The sequence below is a fragment of the Pygoscelis adeliae genome, unplaced genomic scaffold (assembly GCF_000699105.1).
Source record: "Pygoscelis adeliae isolate BGI_AS28 unplaced genomic scaffold, ASM69910v1 Scaffold79, whole genome shotgun sequence".
In the NCBI taxonomy this organism is placed as follows: domain Eukaryota; kingdom Metazoa; phylum Chordata; class Aves; order Sphenisciformes; family Spheniscidae; genus Pygoscelis; species Pygoscelis adeliae.
This window is the reverse complement of record NW_008825532.1, coordinates 3,496,244-3,513,204: the sequence shown is the minus strand read 5'-3', so window position 1 is coordinate 3,513,204 and position 16,961 is coordinate 3,496,244.

Genomic DNA, 16,961 nt, shown 5'->3' with positions numbered 1-16,961 from the left:
TTTCCCTACCCTCACATCATCAGTGAATGAGGCTGTTTCTGAAAAAGCCAAGAAGAGCTAGAGGGTTTTTCCACCTGGTTATGCTCACTTTGCATGCTTTCGGCTCTGCTTCTTCAGCAGGCATTCAGCACCAGGAAATAACAGACTCATTACCCACTTTCCCTCTTTCCTTACACTGTATTCCCCATCACTTTGCACTCAGCAAGGGCTTTGCTTTCTCACCCCGTGGTCCAATTTCCTGAACTCACACTGCACTGTTTGAATAACAGTGTCCCAAATTGCTCTTTTCTGGCTCTGTGTGTGCATACACTCACACACACGCTTCTCATAACAAGCACCCAAGATTATAGCTGTCCTGACAAGGGGAGAGGAGGAACAAGACGCAGCCCCATAGCCCACAGAAATGTCAGTCCACTGCAAAGCTGGGCATCCACCAGCAAAGTTTTCTCCATGATTTTGGATCCTCCTGAGGATGGGCAGAGACTCTTGTAACAGACCCAAGGGGCTGGGAACTGCCTTGCGACCCTGACTGGTAAATCTGCATCACTGCAGGCTTGGCTCATCCCCACAGCGGGCACAAATTTCCCTTTGCCTGGAAGCTGGTGGACAGCCCTAGAGTGACTGAGTCTGCAGAAAGTGAAGGAGGGATGGACGCACAGGGTCAACATTATCTCCTCTGCAGCAGGGCCATTCTCAACTGAAAAGGTGGAAATTTTGTCCCATAGGATTTCTGTGAAAGTCACTGATTTGCAAAGTTCAGCACAGAGGCAATGCGGGATCTTTGCTGTACCTCTATACCTTCAGTCCCACCAGATCTTTACAGGTGTCTGACTTCTCATCACCAGGGGTGTTAGCACAAAACTACCTGCTAACTCACCTAATGCTGAAGGTTTCCAGTCCCCAAATGCCAGAGAAACCCAGGGCTTAACACTGACCCAGCATGAAAGCAATTGGAGAAAGCTCACTGTGCCTCCGGACTGAGCTCCCCCATCACTCTAGCAAGCAAATAAATCCTGCAAAATAACCCATTAATGCCTCACATTTTGTGCTTCCCAGAATTTTCCCTTTAATTACAAAACTATATTAACATTTAAAAGAAAAGGGGACCAGATATGTCACCTTGGTTGCCAGGGAACCTTCAAACACAAAGGCTCATTTCAGCAGGCAGCAGCCTGGCTGCTGCCCTGGGTACAGGGCTGCTGTGTCGTGGGGAGCCTGGTATTTCACTGTATGCTGCAATATCATAAAATAAAAAAAATTCATGGGAAGTCAGAGTCACAGATACCTGGTGCCTCCAACACTTTAATGGTGCCCCTAAGTATTTCACTTCTCCATGGAGAGAGTTACACAACATTCAGAGTGGCTTTGCTAAGAGATTACAGCATTTGCCCACTCCCCTGCAGTCCTGGAACCCACAAGAGCTGCCGCAAACCCAAATGCACCAACACAGACAGGCAGAAATGAAGAAAAAGCCAAGCTATCCCACATGCACCCTCCTCCACGCAGCCCTCCTTCAGCCTTCTCCTGGCTGAGCAAGCAACAGGGTTCAGAGGAAGCAGCCATCCCCAGCAGCGAACGCTTCCCAAAAGCAGGAAAGCAAGTCTGCAGCACCTTCTGCACTGGAGAAAATCCGTGAGGGAGACACTTCTTTTGCTGATTCTGCACAAGCAGGGCCACCATGGAGCCTCCCAAAAAGGAGTTGGGACTGTTTCTGGAGGAACCAGCGCTCTCAGTCCTCAGGAGCGCCAAAACAGATCCCACAGTATCTGAATTTTCTTGTTCTCATGTTGTTTGTCAGAAAATAGGATTTTCTCATGGCTTAAGCTCCCAGCAGCAGCCTAGGGATTTGAATCTATTCATATATATATGCATATAAATGGTTCTGCAGAAACATGTGGAAAGTCAAAATGACACATTTGTGGTGAAATCATAACATATTGGTTTAAGGCAACTCTAGCCCCTTGCTGAGGCTAGCTTCCATAGGAGATACGTCCAGGGATACTGAATATATGATTGTAAATCCCCTGCACTGTGCTGCCTCGTGGGAAAGGCAGCACAGCCCTGCCCCCCGGCACATCCTCAGCTCCGGGATCAGCCCCAACCCTGCAGACAAGAAGTATCACAACTTGGGAACAACAGATAAAAGGTCAAAGTCACCGGGACAGGGAGCTGCAGAGTGCGAGCCCTCCTCCTGACAGACCTGGCTTCTGCCTCTATGTTTCCACTCCTACTCCAGACCCCAAGGGAAATGTGTGCTTTCTGTCAGCACAGTCCAAGATGGTGTGTCAAGAAAATCCATGTCCTAATTATCCAGTGTCCCTAGCACAGTAAACAAGTGTGTCAGGAAAAGCACAGTATGGCTTTCCCCCCCCCCCCCCCCCCCCTCCTTTTCTCTAGCTAGGCACTCACTAACTTCATCTGGCAGTTGCAACTCATTTGTTTAATAATGATAGGGAATATTTGTGGGTGGTAACAACATGCGATGCTTTGATGTGTATTTGGTAACAAAAGTTAACGTATGCTCAGAGGGAGAAGGCAGTAACTAGAAGAAGGAGAGTTCTGGGTAGCAAATACAATTCATGGTGTCTTCTTCCAGTTTCCAGCTCTGTGTGTGTTACAGCCCAAGTGCCAGAGAAACCCCTGATAAATCACTGTCAGGGCAGTGGGAAGTGCAGTGATGCTCATACAACTGCACAAGTGAAACCCTTTCCATTTCTGAGCTGTCACCGACGTTGCGTTGATCCTTGATGGATGATGCTCTGACAAAGCTGTTTCCTCATTGCAATGACCTAAAGAGGACAGCTTAGCTCACCAGAGAGTTTACAATTAAGTTGCTTGAGCAAGGAAACTGCAGCTGCTCGGAGTTTTAGAGGAGGATGTCTCAAAGAGGAGAAGCAAAAACATGCCATTCATCACTGCAGTTTTCAGAAGCTTGCCTGATGTCTCCATTCGGGAGGAGGGTTGTACGTCCAAATGAATGCACAGGCCATGTGAAAGCAAGGTACCCATGAAAGCCCACACCCTTGCAGTAGCCCCTCTGCAAGCCCGGGTGGACAAGCTCACAGATCACAAGTGTCACAGTTTGGCTGTGAACAGCACACCTAGCACATCACAGCCAGCACATCCTCCTTCCCACTGTCTTTTGGGGCAGGGACCATTTGTCATTCCTGATGTTTTGTAAACCATGTTGAACACATCTGGAGGCTCTGCTCCGTATGCAAGTATCTGTTTAATTCATGTAGCCACTGAATAAATTAGGGGGAAGGTGCCTGGTGGCCCTTCACTTTGTACCTTCCAGATGAGCCTAGCTCTTCTTTCCTTACCACCCCCACTTTGGGTAGTTAAAGATGGCAATTAGCTCCTGCTTCATCTCCTCATCTCCAGGCTGAACAACTCCCTCAACCCTCCCCATTCATCCTATGCCTCAGCCCCACCCAGCTCAGCATATACGTTTCAATAAAAAAAACCAAACAACAAACCAACCACGTAGGAAATTCAGAATAAAAATGCCTGCTAATTATCACATCTCCAACTTATATCATTAACATTTCAGCTTCTTAAGTATATTCCATGCTCTTGGCCTTTGACTGAGTTTATATGCTTGGTTATAACTCAGAAAAAAACCCTTTAAGGATGAACAAACCAAGGCAAAATTTTAACGCTGTTAGTCTGGCTCAGACTCCCAGCACTTAGAGAAATTGCAAATTTTCCCATGCTAATCCTGCTCATTCATATTAATGCATGGGAGATCAGTGTTAGTCTGATCAAAATGCATGCTCAGTGTTGTGGGCTTATTTATTTAAAATAAGGTTTATCATCAGAATGCTACATTAAGAGAACATTAATACTGTGAAGGCAGCAAGGCTTGCTAAATTGCTCTGAGGATACTTAACCAGACTTAAGACAACATTATACAGAATACCTCAGAAGTTAATCAAGTATTTTGTGGGAATTATAGACCAGGGAATTAGGAGTCATATGGAACACAAGGTACAAGTGATAATCTTTGAGTGATTTGGTAAAGTAGAACTAATCCAGGAAGAGACAAAGTTATGTCCAAAATGCCCAATGAGAGAACACAAAAGTCACAAGATATCTCAGGATGCAGCTGAAAGTTTCTTAGTGTCACTTTGTCTGAAGAAGGGGAACAAAGCCAGTTAGCTCATGATACTCTTCAAAGTCTATCATGAAAGACAATTTACAAAAAATTCATTTAAGGGTACATTTAAATTCATTTCTGCACAGTTAAAATGTATTTTTGGAAAAGTGATGCCAGTATTTTAGCTCAGAGAAGATGCAGGAGATAAGGGCAAACTGAACCTTTCCTTACACAATAGCTCATGTGAACAAAAGCAGCCTGGCCACCTTGTGCATTTGAAATATTGTTCTTATTCTTGTGAATTACATGGTGCTTGAAATCTAAGAAGCTAAGAGACATGAGAATAGCTTGATGGGTACTACCATTTCTGCCCTCCAGAAAGGGTTTTAAAGCTTGCAAAGTTGATTACTTTCTTTACATTTTGCTGCTAGTATATCAGTTATTTCTATTTCCAGTTAGTGGAAAGATCTCTCTCTCATACATAAAGCCAAATCCGGCTGTTTACATAAAGAGTTGGAAATGAGAACTGCAAAATGCTGACTGTCAGAAAGGGCAGCCAAGACAGACATAGTTCAGATGGTATTAGAGGGAATCACATGATCCATCTTCAGGCTTTGTATGTATTTTTATGCCCATCATCTGAGCTGATTTTGCTGTAATTTTCAGAACCATCCTAGAAAATATACACTTCTTAAATAAGGATGTTTCAGTATTTCTCATTGATAAATCTGATATTTGAAGCTCTGAGAATATCAGCTACCATCTGAATGAAGCTTTGCACTCATTATTGCAGCTCGTTGCTGTAATGTTCTCAAGTAACGAAGCACAGCACATAATCTGGCTGATCCTTTAGCTCCAAAGGACAGGAAGGCAGAATTAAATAATAGCAGAAATTTCACTCCTCTCAAAAGATATTTTTTATGAGCCGTTCTGAAGAACGAACTTTTTCCAGAGTTTAATTTACCATCCCTCAGGAATTTACACATGCTCTGAATCTGGACAATCACGAGAACAAAAGCTACTGAATTCAATGAGCCAGAGATTTTATTTTTTTTCTTCTACGTCCCCTGCAGGATAGGTGGTACTTTATGCTCCACCTGGAGCTCATTTCAGCTAGTTTGCATAGACAGTCACAGCAAGGCTTCCTCCTCCTTGCTCCAGTGCAGAGGGACATGGTCCCTGCCTAAATCAAGCTCATGCTTCATTAAAGTCTAGTTATAGCAGCCCTGCACAGCAAGGCATTGCCCAAGGCCAGGAAAGGTGCAATGAGGGTAGAAACCAAGAGTTCCCTGGAGTACCTAGAACAACCTGATATCAGGCAGTCAGCAGAAAGACCCCCACTGGTTTCACTGGGCTTGAATTAAGGCTTCAGTTATTTTAGTTAGCAAAAGGCACCCTCTGTGGGGCAAGGTGGAGAGGAGGGAAGGAGGAGGCCTGGCTTTCCTTGGGCACCCACCGCTTGTAGGACAATGCAATTGCCAGTAGGAGAGAAATGTGGCCAAGCTGCACACAGGAACCCAGGAGCATGGTGTCTGCAGAAGGCCCATTTTTGGGGCAGTCTTTGCAACGGCTCACATTGTTCAAGAGTGATGCTGCCCCAAGCCAGGGAGCATGAACAGCACCTGAGGGATGCACCATCAAACCCTACCTCACCTCTGGACCTTGATATGGAAACAAACTTGATATGCATGCAAACTTTTGCAGAAACAACAACAAAAAAAATATTCCACCACCACCACGCAATACTCCCTGTGGGAAGGCAAGAGGGATAATCCCAAGAGAAGGGCCAGTTTAGCAAACGTTTATTTGTGTGCAATGCCTCCTTAAATAAGGAGCTCCCATAGACATTCCCACACTGTTTCTGCCTAGGAAATGCTGTCTCTACCATTTTCACTTAGCCTTTTTGGTTGCTTAGGGTTTTAAGCCAGGTTGCAAAAAAATCTCAGTACAGCTTTCCACAGCACGGGAAAGCTGTTGTGTTGGGTTTTTTAAACTGCAAATGCTCAAAAGAAAACACTACAATTTATAAAGCCAGGGTGATGGGGGTAAGAAAGAGCTGTGAAAATATATCTGGCTATTATCCTACTGCTGTCTAGCTCTAAGAAGAGCAGTGCAATTGTCTGTGTGTAACCCAAGCCATCCTGCACGCCATCTTTTCATGCCAAATGACAGGAAAATATTTGACCAAAACAACCCCTAAAAAACTGAAGAACCATTTCACAGCCCACAGCCATTGCCATTACAGAGAACAAAGTGCTTACTAACCCTAAAACATTTTCATAAACACAGCTTTTGTGAAGCTGTCCTTCTCACAAGCACAGTTGCTGGAGAAAGGACTGAAATAGCAGCTCATTAGGAGACTCATCACAGCCAACCCACGGACATTTTTATGACCTAGTTAACATTTGATGGCCGACATTAGCAAATGCGGCCATCCATGTCAGAGCACCCTGGTGATGCCCATCTTTGCATAGCGCGGAGCACTTGCTGGACCCATCAGCAGGGCTCTCACCTTGCCACCAGGCTGTTTGGGTGCCTGGTTTTAAAAACACAGACAGAAGCCCTGTGGCTGCAGCAGGAGGAGAGACAAGGGCAGGACTTGCTCCTGATTCACCAGAAAAGAAAACTCTTAATTTGGTAAGCTAATGGTACCGGAAGGTCTTTGGAAAGGGTGGTCTGGAGCTGAGCAGCACCCAGACACACGGCCCAGCTCTGCCCCTTGTCTGGCACACTTGGCTGGTGGCACTGTGTCAGCCAGCATCCGCGAAGTAGCTGTCAACAAGTGTCAAGGCCATTTATCCCTCCTGCTCTGCACCACAGCAAGCGTGAGGCTGCTGGGGTGTGAGTGTGAGCAAGCAACTCCTGCCAAGCAGGAGGCTCAGCGAGCAGCATCCTTACCCCGGGGAGCTTGGGAGCAAGGGGCTGTCAGGTTTGGGAGTTTAGGATCCCAACCCAGTTTCACATGGGGCGCTCAGTGCCACAGCTCAGGAGTTTTTGTCTGCAGCGACTTCTGAGCTCAGGTCACCAATGCACAAATAAGTGCCGATGCAGAAGCAACAGAGACAGCAGGAACATGACAGGCTCCCATGTGCTGTGCCAGCCAGGGAGGCAGAAAGCTGCCACTCCTGTCCCTGCTGCCCTACAAACCCATGCAGACATACAGTCTGCTCCACCCTCAAGTTCATCAAATACACAAGGCATTCACCTGCAATGTCTCCTCTCTTCCTTCCCTGCAGAAAACCCTTCACATTTCTCCTTTGGGATCCTCTTCCCCACACAAGTGTAATAGAAACATTTAGCAGGGAGAAAGGCAAAAATTGCATCCAGGCTACAAACTGTTCTTTGGTGTCAGATAAAGTAGTGCTACTGCCCGGTATCTGCTGCATGCAATAAGAAACAGCCCCTGCTGTTGCTCACACGAGGAGCTGATGGGCGGGAGCATGGGACCTGGGGCAGCCACGCTGTGCCATCAGCCCTGGAGAGCTGTAAGAGGGACTCAGTATTCTTGATTCATGCAAACAAACTCTTTTTCTGATCTTGTTTCTAATATTTGCACAGTGCTGTCCTGCCTCTCCCCTTCTTGCACATACACAGCCCCAAAGGAAATGAAACCTTGTCGGTTTGCTGTTAAATAACAGCCCCCCAGGCCCAGATGTGGCCCGAGCACTGCAGGTCTGACAAACAGCACCATTCACAGCACAGAACATCCCCACAAATACCCTGCTCCCAGAGGGGACACGGCACTGCTCTCAGGCATTCCCCTGAAGCAGGTCGATGCCTCCTGAGCTCCTTTTATTTAGAGGCGGCAGCTCACAAATTTCCAAGCCCTGTAAGAAAGTCTCACAACCTTTGCAAAAGGCATATTTGGTGCCCAGGAGTTCTAGTGAAAAGCAGCCCCTGGGAGGCAGCCATGTGCCTGGACACACAGCTGCGAGGTCCCAGAGGCACAGTTCACCTGTGCTACAGTACTGTGGGCACGTCTTGTACGTCCAGGGCTTGTCTGAGCAACAATGAGAATGGGTCCCACACAAGGAGTTAGGAAGGGCTAATGCAACCCTCAAAAAACACTGCAAAACATTGCACCGCAGCTTGTTAGAGTACTAGGAAACCTGGGGCAGGCACCCCAAATCCTGGTTTCAGAGAGTCCAGCAAATGCAGTCAGCCAAAACCTCTCAAGCACTGCTGCTGACTGACCAAGATCATTGCACCAGTGACCACCCAGCCCAGAGACAGCAGAGGCCAGATCGGGGCTGTTTTTACATGGCCTGGAGTGTTGGCCAACCCAAACCCAAGTCAGCTCTCCAGGAAAGATATAACCCACCCAAAGAGAAGAGACAATTGCTTTGCGTCTTGACCTTGGGCATCCTCAACTGCAGCCGTGAATCAGCTCTGCTATTCACCTTCCAGGAGATGGGCTTTCTGGGAAGAGAAAAATCCATAACAGTTGTGATCAAGAATCACCTTTTAAAGACTTCATAAATTAGTTGGCAGATTAGGTATTAGCAATTGGCAACTATGCTCAGGAGGCAGCACAGCCCTGGCTGAAGTTTCAAGGTTGCAACAACCTGGATTTTCCGGCTCCCACATCTTATGTCATATATCAGGACACCTGGGATTAAACTGGCTGCAAACGTGGGGGAAAATAAGAATTTCCCCCCTCCCTCCCATGACTGGCAGGCTTTGGGGTCTCCTTGTTGTAGAGGGAGCGGAACTCAAGGGTCTGGAGATTGTCCTGCACCCTCAGTGCCCCAGGGCCTTTAGCACTAGCAGGAGGAAAGCTTTGCAAAACTTACTTCAGCAAAACAGGCTCTTCCCTATTAAAAAAATGGCTTTGACATATAGGCATTTTCTAACAGAATTCTACTGAAAAATTTTCTGAACAGCTCTCATTCATCTGTGGATATTTCTTTAATTTTTTTCTGCGATCCCTACAGGCAAGGAGGGGAGGAGGAGAGTGAGGCGGGGTGGGTTACACCTGGGGTACAGTGCCTGGCTACGCTGCAGTCTGGTGAAACACAGGCCTGAGCCAAAGAGAGAAACTCTGATGCTCTTGGGAGGTGGGTAGTTTTTTCTTTCTCTCTTTTTTTTTGTTTAAGGGAGCAGCTGAAAGATGCATACACAAGAGCTCCAGGGTTCGTAATAAAAATGACAGAACTGTTGTCATCCAAAGTTAACCACAAACTCACTGAGTCCTCCCACTTCTTGTGGGAGTGGCGGGGCTTTTTTGACTGGATTTTTTCATTTGATCTATTTAATCTTTTTTGTTTGTTTTGCATGGCTTGATCAATCCAAACAGCATTTACTGGACAGAAATGCCAAGAATCTCTTGTCTTTTCCAACCAGAGAGCATTTACCTCTGTAGTAACACAAATGAAGATTTTTAAGACTACAATTAGGAGAAATGGTATTGCACCAAATAAACTTCTGGTGGTGATCCAGAGTGAAAAGAAGAGGTCATGACCCAAAACAAAACCAAAAAAACCCTCTATAATTAAGTACCAAACTACCAGCATAGAGCTGCATAATTAAGGTAATACATACATATATATAAAAATATATGCATGCATAGAAGCTCCCTGCTTAGAAAAAGGCCTATGGCTGCAGGAACTTTCAGTTAAATTAACACTTTCATAGGAAAATGTTCAAAATATATCTATACATTCAATAACATGGCAGCATTCATAGGAACAGATGTGACTTTGCCTTACCTATAATGATCTCAGGTATAAAAAGCAGTCACGATGGACTAGTTAATTACAGCTTTCCTATTCAATAACAAAAAAGATCCTAGTCTGCTTTAATTTTAGTGTCAAAAAGGGGAGGTAGAGAATGAAAAGAGAACCAGGTAAGAAATGTACAATTTTGCTAAATATAATCAGCGGCTTTACCAACCCCCGACTGGCACACATAGAAAAGAGGGTATTTCATACAAATGGGAAGCCCAGTAATTATTTCCTTTCAACGGTCAATACCCAGTTCATTCCACAGGGCCGTTACCTGCCCTTCCACGTGCCACCATGCAAATGTTGCATTTCATCTCCTCCTACGCACAGCCAAACTGTTGCAACCCCCAGTCCGCTCCCTTTGGCAGCAAAAGGGCTTCTGCTGCAAGCTGTGCAGGTGTCCTTTGTGTACTGTATCTACAGTTACAGATCTAAGTAAACAGAAGTTCAGCAGACATAGGCGATCAAGCAGAATCGCTCTAATGGATTAAATTTTTGCCTATTCTACTGTCATCACGGAGGAGTCTCAAGAAAAGGACAGCTTTTCCTCAAAACACCAGCTCCTGTATGTTGATATTTATGAGGGAAACCTAACAGCAGTGCGGAGCTCAGCCCAGACCGATGCAAAACTGAGCCTCCTTTTTGCTTTCAGAGTAGCCACACTCATCTCTCCTTGTTTTATATTTCAACTGAGCTTCAGTGCAGTTTTCAGCTTGTGCCCACACTGTATTTGTCAGTGCAACTCAGGACCCCGTTATCTAAGGGTATAGGAGATGCTGCCCTCAACCCCCCAAGAGCTTATGAAAATATTCATGCAAAAATTTTTGTTTGCCTTTGCTTCATTTGGCTTCCACCCTTCAGCCTTCTTTTCAACGAGCGGAAAACAGAACTGAGCAGCCCTGAATTTCATCTTTTGTCACCTCAACAGCACAAAAGATTGCTTGATGCAGAGCTGCAGAAACAGAGGATGACCTTGTTGCTGTCCAAGCGCAACCCCAGATGGCCAGAGCTTTGGCTGGGTCTCAACTCTGCTGCTGCACACCCTGGGTGCATGTGGTGACCCCCCGTGCCTGCAGCCTGGCAGGGAGCGAGCAACCTTGCACCCATGTGTGTTTGCTGCCATGGGGCCTGGGTGCAAGGTGAGCCCTTGGCACAGTCGGGTGAAGGAGGCCTGCTCTGATGAGGAATGGGGATGATCACAGTCTGTGCTGCCTCAGGGGATATGGATGCTACCACGAGAGCATGCAGTACTCTTTTTAGCTGATTGCAGATGCTCTTAGGGCTCAAAAGCATTTAGTTGCAGCATGAGTTCCCCTGGGAGCTCTGCCCCCAACTGCATCCTATTATAGCTGCCAGCACTGCCTAGAAATGGATTTTTATGGGTGGGAGCATCGAGGTTTCATGTTCTGTCAAATACATGAGCAAGATTGTTAAACTCTTACAGATGAGCATTTGCCAAACTCTACAAAGGAAAATGCTCTTGCTTTTGGGATGTGGGGATGCTTTCTGAGAAAGACAGGACTGATAGTGGGTCACCACTCGATGCTGAAAACCCTGCTGCTTATAAAGGACAATTAACTAATTGCTTACTAATTAACTAAATGCCTTATGGAGTTTTAATAATAAATAATCTCTTCAGAACCTTCCCTGAAAACTTGAGTTTTATACTTAGTTTTAAGGACCCAGAAATCTTTAGTGTAGCTCATAGCAAGAGCCTCCAGAAAGGGGAACACAGCACATGGGTGGTTGTGCCTTTAGGTGGAGAAGGTAAATGGTATACAGCATTAGTGTACTGATTTTTTAATGTCCAAGTCCAAAACCCAAGTAGTTCAGTACAATGTAACACAGCGTGACCACTCTGAAATTGGCTGTTGCTCCTAAGACTTACAGTACTTAGAAATACAGGTAGAAGGTAAAAAAAAAAAAATCAGGAACTTTATTCTCAAATACTCAGCTTTAGATCCAAACCTGCAAGAAACGGTACCTCCCCTGACTTTGTAGCACTGCACAGCCTCACCTTGGCTGAGGCCTTAAAACCTAAGGCCAAACCCTAAGAACAGGAGAAACATCTAGTTAAAAAAAACAAACAAACAAACCCCAGAACCGAAGCTCTCAAGAACCAAAAAAATGAGGAAAAAAGCAGAAGACAGACCTGACAGGCAACAACAAAAAAGCATAGAGGGACAGACTGCTTTGTAAGAACGGCAAGGTGTCTAATGGACCTAACACAACCACACTGCCCTTCGTTGGGGAAAACACACGATCTGGCTGGATCCCATTGAACAGGGGGTGATAATATCAGAAGGTGCATTAAAGAGGCTTAGAAAGGTGTATGCCAGCGTCAGGACACCTGCAAGTTGCTATGAGGGGACAGAGGCTCTCATCTCCATTCCCAAGTTTCAGCATGCCTCTGGCTGCAGCTGGGGGAAGAGCCAGGCAGGGCAGCACAGCAGCCCCTTGTTTCTGACCTAGATGTTGAGCTAAGCACAGCAAGCGTGCTCAGAAAAAATACAAAATAAAATGTCCCATGCCAGCAACCTAATGAACAGTTCTCATTACTTTATAGGTGTCAAAGCCAGTCATTTCATGACACAGCATGAACTCTGTCCTCTGACAGTTGGTACCTGCAACCACTCCAGTTCTGACAGTCAGTTAGGAAACCGTGTAACGGAGCATTCAGGAGCATCTGAAAATAGAGGGGCTGGGAGATCTTGGATGGCAGGTCAGGGGCAGGCAGAACAAGACAGCTGTCTGCAGACAACACGTCCCGTGTCCCACCCCCACCTCATCCAAAAACGCATTAAAGTCAATGTTTTGCAAAATCATCTTTGCATTTAAGCCTCTAGAATAGGGTCTTTTCAATCGACCTTGGGTGGTTGCTGTAACGCAGGATGGGTAGCAGCAGAGGAAAGGGAGGAAGAGAGAAGCACCACATCCCACTTCACCCCAAGCAGAAACATCATGCTTCAGATGAGCCAATGCTCATTTTGGGTGCAAATCCCACTCACCAGCATTTTGGCCATTCTGGAGTTGGTCAGCCTCTCTCCCCTGGTCTCAAAAATGTCAGTGTATTTCTCATTTTGTTCCAGCTTGGGACAGAAGTGGCTTTTGAAGCCCCGGTTGTGCCCACAAAGCAGGGCCTTGCCACCTGCCAGACCTCACCATGCCTGCACAGAGCTCCATGCATGGCTCCGCTCCTGCTTCCCTGCATCACAAGGAGGCAGATGGTGCAGAGAAATTATAACCAACTCCTAGGCAGCCTTCCTCAATTGAGCTTTGCAACGATGGAGGAGTACATTGAAAGAAGGACATCATGTAGTAAGATTTTGATAAGTTTTGCAGAGTACCCAAGTGACCTTTAATACCAAAGGGCCAGGGAGCAGATTGGCAGGGGATGTATAAAGTGAGCACATTTGTTTTGCTTCACGCACTGTCTATGCAACAGTGATTTTAAACAATTTGAAGCTGCCCACCCTCTTGTCATTTAAAAGTTCAGCTATTTTCCCCATTTCAGGATGAATCACAACGTGATGAACTTGCCTACCAGCTAAGAACACCAGTCCAGCACTGGGCTGGCTGGCACTAAGCCCTGCCCAAAGCCCCACTGACTTTATTAAGACTCTCTGAACTCTCGTGTCCATGTTAGTGGGCCACAATGTAGGACTGGGATTTTTGTGCTGGCTCGCATGAAGCAGGCTTATTTCCATTAGAAATTCTCCAGCTGTGCATTCAAGAAAGATTAGCCTGTGTTTACTGGGGAGAGGAAATAAAACAGCCGAATAGATGTCTCTGTGTAATGCCAAGAGATCTCAGGATGGCATGCACCAACAGAGACTGCAAATCCAGAGCCAGATCAAATGTCATCTGTATTACTCAGCTTCTTACCATGGAAGCATTTAACATGTAAATTTGCTACAGTCATAGCAAAGGGTTTCCTGACTGATCCAGTTTCACACAGGGCAAAGAATGAACAAATGGTAAATTCCCAGTCTGCAAGTCAGGGCAGTTCCCAGAAGCAGCAGAAGAATCACAGAATAGTTTGGGTTGGAAAGGACCTTTAAAGGTCATCTAGTCCAACCCCCCTGCCGTGGGCAGGGACATCTTCAACTAGAGCAGGTTGCTCAGAGCCCCGTCCAACCTGACCTTGAATGTTTCCAGGGATGGGGCATCCACCACCTCTCTGGGCAACCTGTGCCAGTGTTTCACTACCCGCAGAAGAAGAGAGGGAACATGTCAGGGCAGACTGGTGATCACCTTCCACGTGGTATTGAAACTACTCTGTGGTTTTGGATACGTCCCTGCTTAACTTTAACCATATGGGATCTTAGATTCTGCATAGCTAGAACAAGAGTTATAGTAAATGGAGATTCCTGCCAACTCCGTAACAAATGAGCATCTAGCTGTGGAGCAAACAAAGCGAGACCCCATGGAAGATCACCAGAGGAAACATACAATATTCTACAGTACCAGAAGTAAGGACACTCACTGCCAACATCCTTCCAGTTCCTGTAAAGGAGTTGAACTAGTTTCTCCCAGCCGAGTTTGTGTTTCTCTTGAAAATGCTTCGTGAACCTTCCTTGCAAATCAGCTTTTTCCTCATAAAATTGTTTAATCAAGATTTCCCATGCAGCTGGCTTGAGTGCATCCTTCCTATTGCATTAATATATGCAAACGGATGGCATTATTGATGCAAGCAATGGAATAAAAGGTCACTGAAGCAAGTTTAATTAAAGAGAAAGTCTGAACTTGAGCAAGAGTTAGCTAAACTGAGACACATCGATTAGCTGAGCTGGTTTTAGTTATTACAAGACAACCACAAATTTGCTTTGATATTGAACAGAGACAATCCTTCAGATCACACTATCACATCTCTCTGACATTTCCAACCACTTGGGAGATTGGTTAGGCTAAACACAACACAGAAGAACTACAAGTGAGTAGAGGTCTCCAGCCCGACACAGGCAGAGCTCCTGTCCTTGATGAAAGATCAAAGCAGATGCTGCTGCACAGCACCCTTCTGTGGGGTAAAGAAGACATAGCCATCTGTGTAACAACAGGTCCCAACGGGTCCCTCAGGGCAGGACAGTAATGGCAGAGTGGCTTAAATCATGTAATTATACAGCTAGTGCATATTAAAAAAGAGAAAAAGAAGAATGAGAGCACCACACATCAGCCTAGAAATTGAAATAAATAAATAAAGGAAAAATGGAAGACAAAGAGAGGGAGTACAGCCATCCCAGAGTTGTAGATGGTGTAGGTAAGGGAAACAAAATACAATTCTTTTTTTCTTTTAACCTTGGTACAAAGCAGGGGATGGGGAGTCAGCAGCCCCATTCCTGAATGGGGAACAGATCCATGAGGCCCTCCTGGGACTGTGACCTGCTCAAGAGGAGGTTACTTCTCCCATCACCTGCACAAGACAACCCTGAGTCCCAGAAAGATTTTTGGGTGAAGTTTTTAAATATGTCTTACCCCAGGGGAACAAGTCACTTCCACCAAAGCTCACAGATCTCATTTTCTCTACTTAACCTTCTTCCTTTTCAAAGCACACTTTTTCCCCTAAATGAAGAGATATTGCGGGCCCATTATCTCCATCACACGTGTGACATGACAGGGATGCAGTTGCTAAATGACTACCATGGGGAGCAGGAGGGACAGGACTTTATAAGAATGTTTGTAATCATCTGGGAGGATGCACCCAGCTGAGAGTTGATTCGGGTGCGATAAAAGAGGCAGAGAAATGAGCCCAACCTCCACACCACAGGTTAGGTTTAATCAAAAGAAACTACTTCCAATAAATTGTTTCAATATCCCGAACAATCTGATAAACAATGAGACACAGAGCATAAATTCAAAGCACCTAGAAAACAGGCAAGACTTTTAATCATGGCAAACTCTAGCACAAGAGCAAAAAAATCAGGGCAAATGCTGCCTAAGCAAAACAGGAGAGAGAGCATCAGATGTGAAGAGCTAATCGAAATTATCCCAATGCAGCTAAAATAATGAAGTTGAAGCTTAGTTCTAATAGAAGCTAGTTGTCCTCCAAAAGAGGCTGCCCTCCAGTGCCAGCTGGGCAGAGCCCCCCTCACACCCTGCCAGCCTCCACCGCTGCACCAAATCCACTCATTTCACCATGCAAGGTCTTCATTGCCATGAGACTGGACACTGCCCTTCTGAGAGGAGCTTCAGTTCCCTGCTCACCTCTGAAATCCTAGGGCTCTGGGGTTCAAATACAGCAAGCCCATGCATGGCACAGAGATGGAGAAAAGGGAGCCCAGAAGCAGAGGCTTGCCCTGCCTCCTCAGTTGATGCCAGAAGGTAGCAAAGGGAAAGGCCATGCTTTCGGGGCTGGGGAATTTTGCTTCAACTACTGCCTCAAGGAAAGGTCCTCTTCCCTAAAATAAGAGTGCTTCAAGCTCACCCTGAAACTAAAAGTATGGCGCAAACCCAGCAGCACCTCGGCAAATAACCTCAGAAAGAACTGGGTCCCTTCACCTCCCCAGGAAAGGGTCTCCTGTTACACCCCTCTCTTTTCACCCTTGTTTCTCACTTACCTTTCCACCCCCAGTCCTATCCTACTTGCTCCAGCTCCTGTCTGCCAGCATCAACCATCATTTCCCTCTGTGCCTGAAGCTCATATTAATTGGTTCCTTGCAGCTCTTCCCTTAGTCCATCAGCTGCTGCTTGTATTTTCCCGCTAATCTTCCTGAGCCAGAGGGCCAAAGCCACCTGGTGCTCATCTTCACGAGGCTCTTCCACCCTGCCCTGTGGTCAGCTTTGGCCATTGGCTTCCAGAAGCACCAGAAGTCAATTGCCCACAGGCTGCAATGATTAGAAGTGATTGCACTTCAATCAGCAGCCAGCCCTGCAGAGTTCAGCAGCTTTGATTTTACTTGATAGGAGAAAGGGATGTTAGAAATATTTTAGCTTTGATCCCAGCTCATCAGGTAAATTTTTAAAAGATGAAATGGAGCAAAGATTATGCTATGAGGGGAAGAAGTTCCCCCCCCCTCCAGGCTGAACAGAGTGCTCAGTGATGTTGTAAATAATATGCTGAACTGGGGATCACAACTGTAATAAGAGGAAACCCAAATGATGCTCTGAGCTGGTACAGAGCACAAGGGAAAACTCCGCCCAGT